This window comes from Ambystoma mexicanum, chromosome 9, assembly GCF_040938575.1.
Source record: "Ambystoma mexicanum isolate Mex_15411 chromosome 9, UKY_AmexF1_1, whole genome shotgun sequence".
Taxonomy (NCBI): Eukaryota; Metazoa; Chordata; class Amphibia; order Caudata; family Ambystomatidae; genus Ambystoma; species Ambystoma mexicanum.
The window spans coordinates 584,054,062-584,068,372 of NC_090931.1; the positions used below are offsets into that span (position 1 = coordinate 584,054,062).

The 14,311-nt window shown below is 42.2% G+C and overlaps 1 protein-coding gene across 1 annotated transcript in view; it reads right to left on the minus strand.

Moving 5' to 3' along the window:
- Window positions 1–14,311, minus strand: part of SPATA22 (spermatogenesis associated 22) — a 752,003-nt gene that overhangs the window by 595,666 nt on the left and 142,026 nt on the right. The window lies entirely within an intron of this gene.

Consider the following 14,311-nt stretch of genomic DNA (forward strand, 5'->3'; position numbering starts at 1 on the left):
ATATGTGCTTTCCAGGTTTTTCTTCTGTAGCTTACTAACTTTGGAAAACTTCAAAAACAAATACATAAATATCAAAATACCTCTCATATTTGTTAGCGGTTATTGCCTTACACCATGTACTATAGATGAAGGCACACTTCAATTGGAGATAATCAAAACTGGAGTAATGCTCTTAAACAGGGTATCAACATTCTGAATTACCTCTGATGTGAGGTAAGGACCGGTGCTTGACAAAGTATTTGTGGAACAAATCTATTTCCCTTTCATGTAATTTAATGAGACTCCTATACTGGTCTAATGATTATTTTCAATAAAGACAGATCATTTTTCATTTTGTATCTATTTGCTGCAATGCTCTCTGACTCATGGATGAGTTCTGAAGGATTTGTGTCTGTTGATCATTGAGAACGGGCTGACAACCTACCTCTCTTTAGAGCGCATGTTCGCTGTAGTTTACACTGGTACCACATGTTCAGCTCTATCCACCTGATACTAAACCTGATCATTGACACATAGATTGCATAGTCAGCTATATATATATATATATTCATATATATTTAATTGTTACTCTAATACCCAAGGATCACTGCTTGTTGAATGATAACTGAATGCCATTTTTGCTGCAATCTTCTACTACCTGCTGTCCATTTTGAACTGCCTGTGCCTAATCATTCCGCTAGCCATGTCGTACACAGTCCACCTTTCCTACGGTTGTTCCAATACAATGTTAACCACAACAGCCACGCCGCTCTTCTCCACATGGTATCCACACCTACAGTAGCATCATAGCACAACATATACACCCTAATTCCATTATTGCTACTAGTGTCAAGTCAATCCGGGGCTGCCTACCAGCACTCTCAACCACTACCCCACACAAGGGGGTAACATCCTTGCCTAATCATGGTTACAACTAAAGACTTTGCTTCTGTGATGAGCCACTCCCTTTCTACCATCATTAAACCTTAATATACTTAATGTGTCAATCAGACCTACCACATTCCTACCTAAACTAGGTCCTAACCGATTAGTCCCCACCAAAACTTCCACATCGAATGCCGTCGCGTCAGCTTCACCCACTAACGACTCTACCATAACGCTTCCTCTTAACAAGCCCACCACTGCCTTATCGGCTAACGAGCTTATCCATGATCACACCTTGGCAAATCTCACTAATTTCCCGTGCCATATCAATGACAGAAATCACAGACTCAGATCTAGACAATCAACTCACAACAAGCCTCATTGTAATGATAATAATAACAAACTTACGCTACCACTTCGATTAATTCCTCGCTGGGGAACTCAGTTGCAAATAAAATCCTAAACAACCAGAACCAGAAACCAAAAAAGTCTAAACGTAGTGCCACCATCCCTACTGACCCCATATAAATGATCAAAGGAGCACTAATAAATGCCAGGTCGATGATAGCTCATGCCACTGACATAGCTGACATCATCATATCAGAAAAACTGGATTTTCTAGCTGTAACAGAATCCTGGCTGCATGCAGCTGCTGGCCCCTCGCTCCTACTCGCGGTAATAGATAATTGTTCTATCATTAGAATGGACAGACCTGACTCCAGAGGGGGGTATTGCCATTATTTCTAAAACTAACCTAAACATGAGACTAGCTTCTGCACCGTCATTCCCTTCTTGCAAACTGTTAACAGACATTGCACACTAGCACAATCACAATACATTTAATTTACCGACCCCTAGGGCTCATAAGCTGTTTTGAAGAAGACATGATGACTCTTCTCTCTGATAATATCAAAACCTCCTTGCAAATTCTAATACTAGGTGATTTCAATCTAGGTTTTAATGACCCGAATGACCACAAAGCACTGTCTATAGCAAACACCATTTCTGAACATGGATTCTTGCAAAAAATTACCCAGCCCATGCACGAAAAAGAGAGTACCCTTGACTGGGTACCAGACCTAAACTGCAATTTCGCAGTTACAAATATCTTACCGCAAACCTGGACTGACCACTACCTTCTCTCTTTTGAGTTTACCATTAACAATCTAACCAACAAACCTAACCTTTCAGCACCACCGTGCCTAACAAGAAATAAACGACGTATCGCTGCCGAGGCGATTATACCTCTGGAGATCCCTACCTTAAACTCTCTTCAGAATACTACCGACCCCAACTTACTTGTGGATGCCTACAACTCAATAATGACCAAAGCCCTAGACACGGTCACCCCCTTCAAAATGCGCAAAGGCAAACCATGAGGACATGTGAACTCTTGGTTCACTCCCAAGTTAAAAACTTTACGAACCGGAAAAAGAAAACTTGAAACCATCTGGAAACATACCCCCTCAGTAGAGAATAAAATCAATTTGACCAATCTCTCAGTCAAATACAAAGATGAGATTATCTGCACCAAACGTGACACCTATAGTAACATGATTAACCAAGTTAGCTCGAGCACCAAAGAGCTCTTCAACATCTTGAAAGAAATGGAGACGCCTAACCCACCTACCGACTCATGCACTAAAGACAAACTCTGGTGCACGAACATTCATGAATGCCCTCGCCAACAAAATTGCCACAATGCAAATGAAAATAGCAGTCAAATGACGTAACCTAGCTAACCTAGCCACGACTCACCAGCCTCAAGAGCCCCGTATTCACCCTCCCCACGGTTTCAATTTCTCAAAAGTGTCGACATCAGAGGTTCAAAAAATCATTGCCTCTCTGAAACCGACTAGATGCCAAGGAGACAGTTGCCCGGCACAGATGATCAAATAGGCCGCTAGAGATCCGGCCCCTTTCATAACCAAGCTAATAAATGCTTCCTTCGTCACTGGTATTGTACCTAGTAATCTGAAGGAATCGTGGTTACTTCCACTACTGAAAAAACAATCACTAGACCCTTCCCTTCCCACAAATTATAGGCCAATCACTACGGTCCCATTCCTTCTGAAGATCCTGGATAGGGTTGCACAACTGCAAATCCAAGAATACTTAGAGGCTAATCAGCTATTGGGAATTCGACAATCTGGCTTTAGACCTCAACAAGGGACCGAAACGGCCGTGATTGATTTAAAAAGCCAGATTGACGAATTTAAAGACAAAGGCAAACTAGCAATCCTACTCGTCCTACACCTTTCGGCCGCTTTCGACTTGGTTGAACACAGAGTTCTCTGCAATCACCTTGCCACGGCAGCCCACTTTTCCCAAACTGCTATCACATGGATCGAATCATTCCTTAACAATAGGACCATGCGAGTCTTCTCACAGTCTGCAGCAGCGGACCCCACACCTATCACGTGTGGCGTACTTCAGGGTTCGTGTGTATCACACACCCAGTATAATATCTTCACAAAGCCGCTATTTGATGAGCTAGACCGACTAGGTGTCACTTACACAAACTACGCAGATGACACCCAGATCCTCCTCCCTCTTACAGGCATCTCTGATGTACGGCTTGTGAACAAAATGTATCTAATCATTCAGGCATGGATGGCCACCCATGGCCTCTGCCTGAATGATGATAAAACTGAACCTTTGTTGGTAGGTTCACCAGCTAACCTCAACAAGATTAGCCCAAACTATGCCTCTATCAACATAGACTGGAATATTATCCCAGTAGCCAAACAAGTAAAAACATTGGGTTTTTACCTGGACATTACAACCAACATACACAAACAAGTTAACATGACTGCCTCAGCCACCGCCTATACGTGCAAACTAATAATGCAGACCACTACTCTCAACAGAAAGTTGTCTCACTCTAACCAGAGCACTTATATTGTCCAAACTGGACTATTGTAACAGACTCTATTTGGGTGCAAGTAAGTGTGTGCTCAACAAACTGCAAATAATGCAGAATAATGCACTCAGAGTCGTATTAAACATCCCAAGGAATGAGCATATCTCTGCAATAAGAAGACAACACAAATGGCTCTCTATTAAGGAAAAGATTGAGCTGAAAACATTGTGCCTTAACTTCAAATACTTGAACCACACAGCCCCACCCTACCGAACCGAAAGATTCACTATCAGATCTTCCACACAGGTCACTAGGCAGCTAACACATCCTGTCTAGTGTTCCTGAGATATAAACAAAAAAAAAATCAGGAGGGAGCAGCTTCCCTGTCATGGCAGCTCAATTATCGAATACCCTCCCACCTGCCACCAAGACGCCCAGCTTTTTTACCAATTTCTGGAGAAACACCATCTCTTGGCTAGTCAGTAAGCACTAACCAACAAGTCTAAATGTATTTCTTCCTAATGCCTATGTCTGTACAACTACAACTGCTTTATTGCCCAATGGGCACTATGTCTTTTCTACAATTGTAACTGTAATTGACTACTTGCCTATCTCTGTAACAAATTTACCTGTGATCTAATGCACCCAGATACCTCATGGTCAGGTGTGCTATAGAAATAAATAAAACAAACAAACAAACTGTTGCCATTTTAATACAATAGTAGTCAGGACACTTATGTGCGCTGAATTATAAAATTGGTCTATACTTGTCAAAAATAAAAAATCTCACACAATTTGGTATATTTAGTATTTAGTATGATTTTGATCATTTTCCATAAAATAATAAATGTTTCAAACTGATCTGGTAACTAACATATTCTACAATTTTGGGGATTGTTCAATCCATTGTTTAACAGTACTAGCACAAACTAATTTCTTTCACAAGAAGTCAATGGCCCCCAAGGGATTGTTTAATCTTGTAGATTGTAATGTATACAAAGACTCAATAACATGATAAGAATTCAGTGGTCTCACAATATTGACATAAGTTCAATAGCTTAAACATTGAACAGCAACCTTGGGAATTGTTCAATAACTTGGTTAATAATATTAACTAAAGCTCAAAATCTTAGCAAGAATTGTCCAAAAGCTCAATACCTAAGCAAGCACTGTCCATCCTGCAATAATCTTCCATCAGAAAATATTTGATATAGTTGTTCTAGGTTTTGATAATGTGCTTTGCTCAGAAAGACTAGTGTAGCGTTCTTATTATGACTAAGGTCTGGTCATTGGGAGGTTCTCAGGAGCTTCTGCGGGAGGATTGTGGACTTTTGTTTTTTTCACCATTTCTGAGTAGAGCACATAGCATTTGGGCTGATGTTTTGCCAAGGCCCTGGGAAGTTTTTCTTATGAAGTTGGGCTGCATGCTTGCTCGGGTGTGAAGGAGGCGGGGAAGCACAGAACAGGAAGATCAGACCTTTGGGTCTGAGGTTAGTTGTCCACGAGGGAGTGTCACTTTGAAGGGGAGACCTGGCAGTGGAGGCAGGGCGATGAACCCAGAACTGTATACTTATTTAGCCCTCTGTGGAGGTAACTAAAACATAAGTCCAGGTGCATTACCTCAACTGTAATTGAAATGTGTCCAAGTGTTTGTTGTGTGCACGTTTGATTTCAATGGACCGCCAGCGAGGGTTTGTCGGGGTGGATCCTTTCTCTAAAATGACTACAAGGTGCTGACATACCTCACTGACAAATATCCTTATTTAGCCCCCCACCTGTTGCTCTATTGCACAGCTAGGCTATCAAATATCAGGAGCACAGGGGATTTCTTATAAAAAGTATTGTAAGCTGGTTCCTTGGTCTACCTGGTTTAGTTGATGTGATCCAAGACTAGGCATCGCAAAATGCACTATTGCTCATGAAGACCCTGTGCTGGATATGTGTGGCCCTGGGGATTAGGAGATCTCTGTAACTTACAGTGCAACTGAAACAATAGTCAGCAATGCCGCTATCCTAGCAGAATCATGTATAGATGTGAAAACACTTTATTGACATATGACCTTTGTTTTACTTTCAATTTTCATTTGCGTTTTGTATTCTGACTATTCAATACATTGACCGGCTCTAGTGCATTCCGAATACAAAAATGTTTGATCTGCACTGGTATATAAAAACGACCAAAGCTTTAATAAGTAGCCATTATAGATTCTCTGCAGCACATGGACATCCTCCTTTTGTCACAGAAATGTAAGCTTAAAAGTGCGATGTAATGCTTGGATGTCTCCTTTTCCACTCTGCCCAATTTTCCAGCTGTGAAAAGACAGAGTATGGGCATGAAGCGGAGATAAGATCTTCACGGTACATGACTCAGGCTTCCTGTCAATGTGATTCGTTTTACACCTGCATGACAATGACATGCAGGCATAAAACAAATTGATTCTTATGTAGCCCACCTTGGTTTTGCACCTGCTAAAGAACAGCCATATTCCATTAGTAAAAACCATCTGCAAAGTGTAACTTTCAGGTGGCGTTTACTTGTTCTCCAGACTGAGAGGAAAATAAAAGACTAAAAGCGAGTTTGCCTCGTTTTAATCTTTCCTTCTTCCATCCACCTAATGAATGTCAAAATTGCTTGCAGTGGACCCCACAGCACATAAGTGCTAATGTTGGTGGTCCCCTGGATGCAATTAACACTTCATAGAATATCAACCTGTGATTTTCTGCTCATCTAACAATATAATAAAAGGCCAGATGTATGTTTGTCCGATGCAGTAGCTTTGCCTATTGTCACCGCTAGAGAGAGCTGTTGCCTTAGGATATACAGTGGTCCAATTTGCATAACTTTGCCTGTTGTTACTGCTAGAGGGAGCTGTTGGCGTAGGATATATAGGGGTCCTACTGTGTCAATGAAAACCTGCACTTTGGCCCGTGTACATAAGCCTGTACACTGACTCTACCTCTGACTCTTCTCAATATCAAGAGAAAAACAAAGGGGTAGACCTGCACTATAATTCCTGATCCTTCAGGTATTATGCAGCAAAAAAACCATAGGTTGGATCAGTGAAACGGGTTAACTCTGGCAAAATTTAGAACATATCACCTTTTATTTACGTTGTCCAATTACAAAAATATATGATTAATTACATAAAAACTCTTGAATATTCAACAATTCATCATCTCATTCATACCTTCAAACAATCCCCATTCTAACACATCTAAACGAAAAGCACATCAAGTAATGCCCAATGCTTAATTTTTAGCAGAGCATCTGTTATTGCTGTTTGTTAGTATTTTTCAGCAATGACCCAGTCCATAGTATCAAGTGTCATTGTATAGCTGGTATGATGTTTGACCAGATATCGTATTTCTAGAGAAAAGCGTCGACACGTGTTTCGGTCAAAGACCTTCTTCAGGACGTTGGGCAAGAGGACACTTCTCCGCCCTATTGTATGCTTGTATGGGCCAAAATCTAAAAACAATAAGAAAAACCAGAATGTCAACCCTATTTCTTTTAAAAAGGTGACGCATTAGTGTCACATTAGTGTCAAAATTAAATCGAGACACTCGCCTTACTCACCCCCAAGAAGCAAATCCTAGGATCATGAGAGAGGACCAAAGGGATTAATCCTCCACTGGCCTCGGTATTTATATCGAGCCTGTGGAATCAACACATACCAAAAAACACTTAATATTTATTCCATAAATCAAGAAAAACTTGTAACTATACGTATATCAGGCTAAAAGTGATGTAAACTTACAAATATCTGATGGCACAAGGAGCAACTCATGCAGAAACTGCACGGATATGTAGGCCGGACGTGCACTGATGTTTTACAAGCAGTAAATCCTCACTGGACCCATCAACCACTGTAACATAAATATATACGGGTAAGCTCCCCGTAAATCTCGAGGTGTCGCTTTGTTTTCTAATATAAAATCACCATGATGCTAGACTCATCTAGTTATCAACATTATACTCGGAGTGCCGTCACTGTAAATATTTTTGCCTACTAGTACTCTATACCCCACTCATACAGACAACATAGATTACCTATTGTTTCTACAAAGTGTGCCCTCTCCGTACTGCCATCATCTAATCGTGCCTGTTATTACACGTATTCCTTACCTAGGTCCAATCAATCTGCAACCCCAAGCGGGAGAATCACAACTACGGTCGGCGTTCGGTTAACACGTAACTGCCGACTCAATCAAAAGCAGTGATGGACATAGAAAGGGGACAAACTAATATCCTCATGTGTAGACACAAAAAAGGGACTATATCCGGGCAAACCACTAATGGCCCGTTCAGAGATATGAACAAGCACAAAGGAGTGGATGTTACGCCACCAAATTGCGTATCCAGAATGTGGACAATACATAAATAATGATACGGGTGCGCACATCCACCAATTTCAAAAAAAGAAACGCTCTGTGACTCTATGTCTCAAATCCCATGCCTGGCCAAACAACAATGGTCGATCACATCCGGGCGGGCTCTAAAGTATTAAAACCGTAAGGAATACACGTACATAATGTTTAAGATATATTAACCCTTGTCCTACTGCAGCTTGATGTTAGGAACTGGGTGCTATGTTGAAGTACCTGCAATTCATAGTTCATACATAACCAACTGACTAAAAAGGCTAAATAAGAACTAAAAAAATAATAATAAAAAGGCTAAATAAAAAGGCTAAATAAAAAAGCTAAATAAAAAAAAGCTAAATAAAAAAAAGCTAAATAAAAAAGAACATACCCTGGAGCCACACAATCATAGCCTCTATTCTTTTCTTCAGATGTACGTCAACATGCAGAAGTCTAATAGGTTTTTTCTATATCTTCAAAACACATTATTCAAAATACATTATTGAAAATCAACTGTACCAACACGAGGGAATTCACTACTATTCATGAAGTGAACCTGTATTATTCATTGTCAGCGGTGTATACATCAATGACTAAGAAGTTAATTGCTTATAACACATGTTAATTGGAAAAATGGGAAATATTAATTATTTGTGACAAGAGTGTTCCATTCCACTGAAACATTCAATCCTTCCTTGACAGTATTCAAAATATGAATCCATTTCTGTTCTGTATGGTGTAGTATTGTACTGATGTCCCCCCCTCTCATGTTACTTTTAATGTGTTGGAGTACGAACCATCTAATTTCTATATCTTTATGTTTCATTTTCAAAAAATGGTCGACGAGCGGTTTGTCTGCCACACCATTCCTGATGCAGCTCCTGTGTTCTGATATCCGTTGTCGTACTTCACGTGTGGTCTTACCAACATATAGGAGTTGACAGGGGCAACTGATAATATAAATCACATTTTTTGTCAAACAATTAGTGTGGCAATTCATCTTCCACACCTTTTCGCCATATTTGAATTCCTTTTTGGTTACTGTCAAAGGACAAGCTACACATTTGCCACATTTATAATGACCCAATATGGGGGGCAACCCCCACTGTGTGTTGATGGTAATGGCCCTCTTCGGTTCTCTATACGTATGCACTAATCTTTGTCTTAGATTCTGATTGCGTTTAAATGCATACATCGGTTTCTGTAGTAATGACCCTGGGTGTTTTACAAGGTTCCAGTGTTTGTTGATTATTCTCTTTATGTCGGCACTCACTGGATTAAAAGTTGTGACACACACTAAGCGTTCATTTTTCTGTCTTTCACGAGGGGTAAGACAAATTTCTCTATTTGTATTTTCCGCTCTTTTAAGTTGGTCTTTCACCAACCTTCTCGGGTACCCCCTCTTCTGTAACCTTTCTTTTAGTTGTTCCGCATGAATCTTAAATTCATCCCTTTCAGAACAGTTCCTTTTTATACGTAGGAACTGACCGTAGGGTAGATTCTGCCGTAAACTTGCTGGATGAAAACTATTAAAATGTAGTAAGGTGTTTTTGTCTGTGGGCTTTCTGAATAAGGTGGTCGTAAGACGATTCCCAGTTTTTTTGATCACAAGATCCAGAAAGCTCACCTGTAGATAACTATATTCAATGGTGAATTTTATGTGTGTATCACATTGGTTCAACCATGTATGGAATTCCTTAAGGGATGCGGTTGTCCCTTTCCAAATTAGAAAAACATCATCGATATAACGATGCCATATATTTAGATGGCCACTCAAGGTGGGATGGCTAGTGAGTAGATTATGTGGTCCCACAATAAACTTCTCCTCATAATCAGCCATATATAAATTGGCAACGTCGGGAGCGAAAGTAGCACCCATGCTTACCCCTCTCTCTTGTTTATAAAGTTGGTTCTTAAACAGGAAGAAATTTTCGGTCATTGCCAACCTAATACATTCCTGTATAAACTCAGTAGGTGGCAAATGGGGTCTCGTTCTTTGATTTAAGAAGTGACCTAGCACTTGTAGACACTCTTGTTGTGGAATGGCCGTGTATAATGACTCTACGTCCATGGTCACCAAGATATCGCCCTCTTCGATTTGAACTTCTTGGATGATGTTGATCATATGGGTCGAGTCTTTTACATATGATGGCATAGCCAGCACAAATGGTTTTAAAAATACCTCCGCATATACTGAAAGTGGCTCCAAAAGAGAGTCTATTGCTGACACGATGGGTCTCCCGGGGGGTTTTGTAGAATTTTTGTGAATTTTGGGTAGTGTGTAGAATGCGGCCTTCTTAGATCCAGTTTTGTTAAGAAACCGTCCTTCTTCCACACTAATCCATCGTTCATTTATTGCATGATTAGTTAAACTTTTTATTTCTTCTTGCAGTCTTGCCGTGGGATCCCTCTCTAGTTTTTGTAGGAATTTTTATCTTACAATAGTCGTATGCATTCTTCTTCATACATATCAGTATCGAGTATAACAATCCCGCCCCCCTTATCAGCAGGTTTTATGGTGATCGATTCATCACTGCATAGTCTATTTAGGCTCTGTCTTTCCTCTTTCGTTAAATTATCTGGTTTGTGATTCTTGACCTTAATAGCGTCTAGTACTTCGCGCGTCACCATGTTTTCAAATGCTACAATCTCAGGTGCAATAGTGTGTGGGGGTGGAGTAAAATTAGACCTAATTTTTAGCCCACTTACATTAGGTACCATATCTGATTGCAATCCCCCCTCATACGGATGAGCCGGCAAATAGACTTCAAAAAAATATTTCAATCGTATATTTCTGAAAAATCTATGTAGCTCTAATTCCGTATTGAAGACATCAGCCCTCATGGTTGGAACATATGAGAGCCCTTTTGACAATAGATCAAAATCTGATTGCTCCAAAGAATGTTGTGATAGATTGAATAAAGGCAACTGGTCAGTGGTTCCATCTCCTACTGGTTGGAGTACCACTGTCTGGTTCTCATGCCTTGTCCCTGTCCGTATTGCTTCTCAATATCTACAGGCCCCCTCGCACTAGCCCCCTATTCCTCTCTGAATGGACTGATTTCTGCTCCTCTCGCCTCACTACCACATCCAAACTCATTCTCCTGGGGGACTTCAACATCCATTTGGATTTATCTATCTTTGCATCCACCCTCTTTCTTGACCATTGCTTCTCGCTCTCGCTCTCCATTCTCCCGCTGGGTTCAACCCACTCTGGAGGACACACTCTTGATGCTCTCATCCACTTTCCCCACCTCTGATCACACCTCTTTCCTGGTCAGACTAATCTCTCCTCTCTTCTTACCTGGGTCCCCTTGGCCCTCTGACTGCATCTCCTCTAGCCGCACTAACCTTGATCACAAGCATATGTCTGATGAAACAAGTGCCAGCTGCTGCCTTCTCATCCACCTTCATACCCCCCTCTCCCTCCACCCCTGACTCTACCTCTGAATCTGCTTTCAGCAACCTCAATCTGGCCATTACTAATACTCTGGACATTCTTGCCCCAGTCATGAGGATACGGCTAAAAGCTGCCTCTAAGGTAATAGCTGGTACGACTCTGAACTAGCAGCCTTGAAACGGAAATGCAGACATGCGGAATGAAATGGCAAACCTCAGGCTCACCCTCTGACAAATTGGCTTGTCACCAGCTCCAAAGGCAATACAGACTTCATCCATGCCATGAAAAGGGCCCACATCCAGGCATGGGTACAACTCGGCTGAACTCCCCTCTTCCTTACCAGGCCCTCTGCAACGCACTAGCCATACACTTCAGCACAAAAAATCTGGACATCCGGAACACCCTTGCTAAACTCTCCCCCAACCCCTCCCCAACCCCCTTGCCTCCTATGGCCGCTCACCCTCTTTCCTCCTCCCTCTCGTCCTTCTCCCCTGTCACACCTGATGAGGTCCCCAGAGTTGTCCGCTCTATGAAGGTCTCCTCAAAAAAGGTTTCCCCTTGCTCCTCCAGAACCATCAAGGACAACATTGGCTCTCTTGCCCCCACTCTTGCTGATTTCTGAAACCACTCCTTTGCTACCGGATCTTTCCCTTCCTCCCTCAAGAACTCCCTTGTGCGCCCCCTCCTAAAAAAAAGCCTTCAGCAGACCCTAGTTGTCCAGCTAACTACTGCCCTATTTCTATCACCCCCTTCCTTGGGAAACTCCTGGAAAAGTTGGCCTTCCCCCAACTTACTTTGCACACTGAACTTGTTGGCGGTCTCCACGACCATCAATCTGGATTCAGAGCATCCAGCGGCACGGAAACTGCTCTTCTGAACACCTGTGAAGAACTGCTTGCATCTCTGGATTCTAACTATCCAGCTGTCCCCATTCTACTTGATGTCTCCTCTGCCTTTGACATGGTCAACCACTCTATCCTCATAAAACGGCTCCATGATACCATGGGTATCTCGGAACAGGCACCGGACTGGCTGGCCTCCTTCCTAACTGACCGTACGTCCCAGGTTATTCTGTGCACCTTCTCCTAAGATACCTCCTTATCCTCCTGTGGTGTCCCACAGGGCTCCAACCTCTCTTGTGGCTCTTTAACACTTACCTTGCACCGCTGGCACACATCATTTCTTTGTTCTCCCGCAACTTCCAGTGCTACGCAGATGACACTTAACTCTTCTTCAAACTTCCTGCTGACACTATTGCTCCATCAATCAATCTCTCTAGGCTTGACTACTGCAACAGTCTACTCTTAAATCTACTCGCTTCCTCTCTATGACCCCACTAGCTAATCCAGAATAGGCCAGAAAGACTTATCTTTGGCCTCAAGCCCAGGGACTGCATCTCTCCTGCCCTAAAAACTCTTCACTGGCTCCCGGTTGCTGCACGGATTAAATTCACATCCCTCTGCATCATCCACAAGGCAGTCTGGGGCTGTGGGCCACGCGATCTGCAACTTGCTATCATTAAATATTCTCCCTCTAAACCTCTACGTTCCTCCGGTACCAACTCCCTGTGTGTGAAGCTTTTCGCTAAACAGAAGGTCAGAGGCCGATCTCTGGCTTCAGCAGGCTCCCTCCTGTGGAACAGCCTCCCCCTTCCGCTTTGTCTTGATCTAGACCTCGTCAAATTCCAGAAGCTCCTCAAGACTTTCCTTTCCACTTCTGCTTTCCCTTCTTTCATCCTCTGCTAACCTCACAGTCACTACGATTGGTAACTGGGGCCCTTATATGTCCTCTGGGCCCTGGCCTCACACACCCAATCGCCTCAGCTTCTCCCTACACACAGCACTTGACTCTGGCATCCCCCACTGTGGGCCTGCACTTACACACTTTTTGCAGCTCAACATTCCCTAGCACTTACTATACTTGGCACTTACATCTGCTGCTGACCCACGAGCATGGACATTCCAGCACTTACCCCCACTCCCTCCTCCCCTCTTCTCTCTCTGCACTTGCACGTGCATACTCACAAGGCATAGTAGGTTTGTCTTTATCTTCTATTGTATATATTGTTTCAATCCCATGTTCCCTCCCTGTTGTCATGTGGGTGCTTTGAAACACGATTTCCTTTTTGTATAAGCACCTAACAAATTCACAATAAATATATAAAAAAGTATACAATATAGCATTTGGACAGTAGAGATTCACAGTTGGATTGATGTCTACTTCATCCAATGATTTTTGCAACTTATGCAATCTTGGCAGGTTGCTGGGACACAGAGATAAAAAGCAGAGCTGCTGTTGTGGTTTTTATGATGAATGTTCTAGAAGTAGACAGTTGACTCCCTTGTATTGACCCTTGTTACTTACAGTTGGGTCATTCAGACCTCTAACCGCTTTAGTTTTACCACTTTCCTGGCATCGGAAGAATACCCATTTCTGATGTGCACCTTTGCGCTTCTCTCTTTGTCTTGCAATCCTTTGTATGCTCATTCATATTGCTCGGCATTCCTTGAATGTAGGTTGAGGGCTGTAGCAACATACAGGGTAGAGCCAGAAGGGGGAGCTAGGTAATGAGCCAGGGGCAGAGCCTGGAAACTGGGAAGAACAAACAGCAAATGGGGATGTGCGGTTAAGAATGGGCCACACTAGACAGCACCACATGCAGGCCTTTATTTACTAAATCTGCTGTTTCTTTGTGTATTCGAAATGCAAAGGAGTTTGGACTTAGTGAACTTTGTAAAGTCTGTAAACTGTTTTAAAGGGGTAGACATGTTATTGTCCCAAATGATCGTGCATGTATTTTCAAACATACATCGATCCATCTT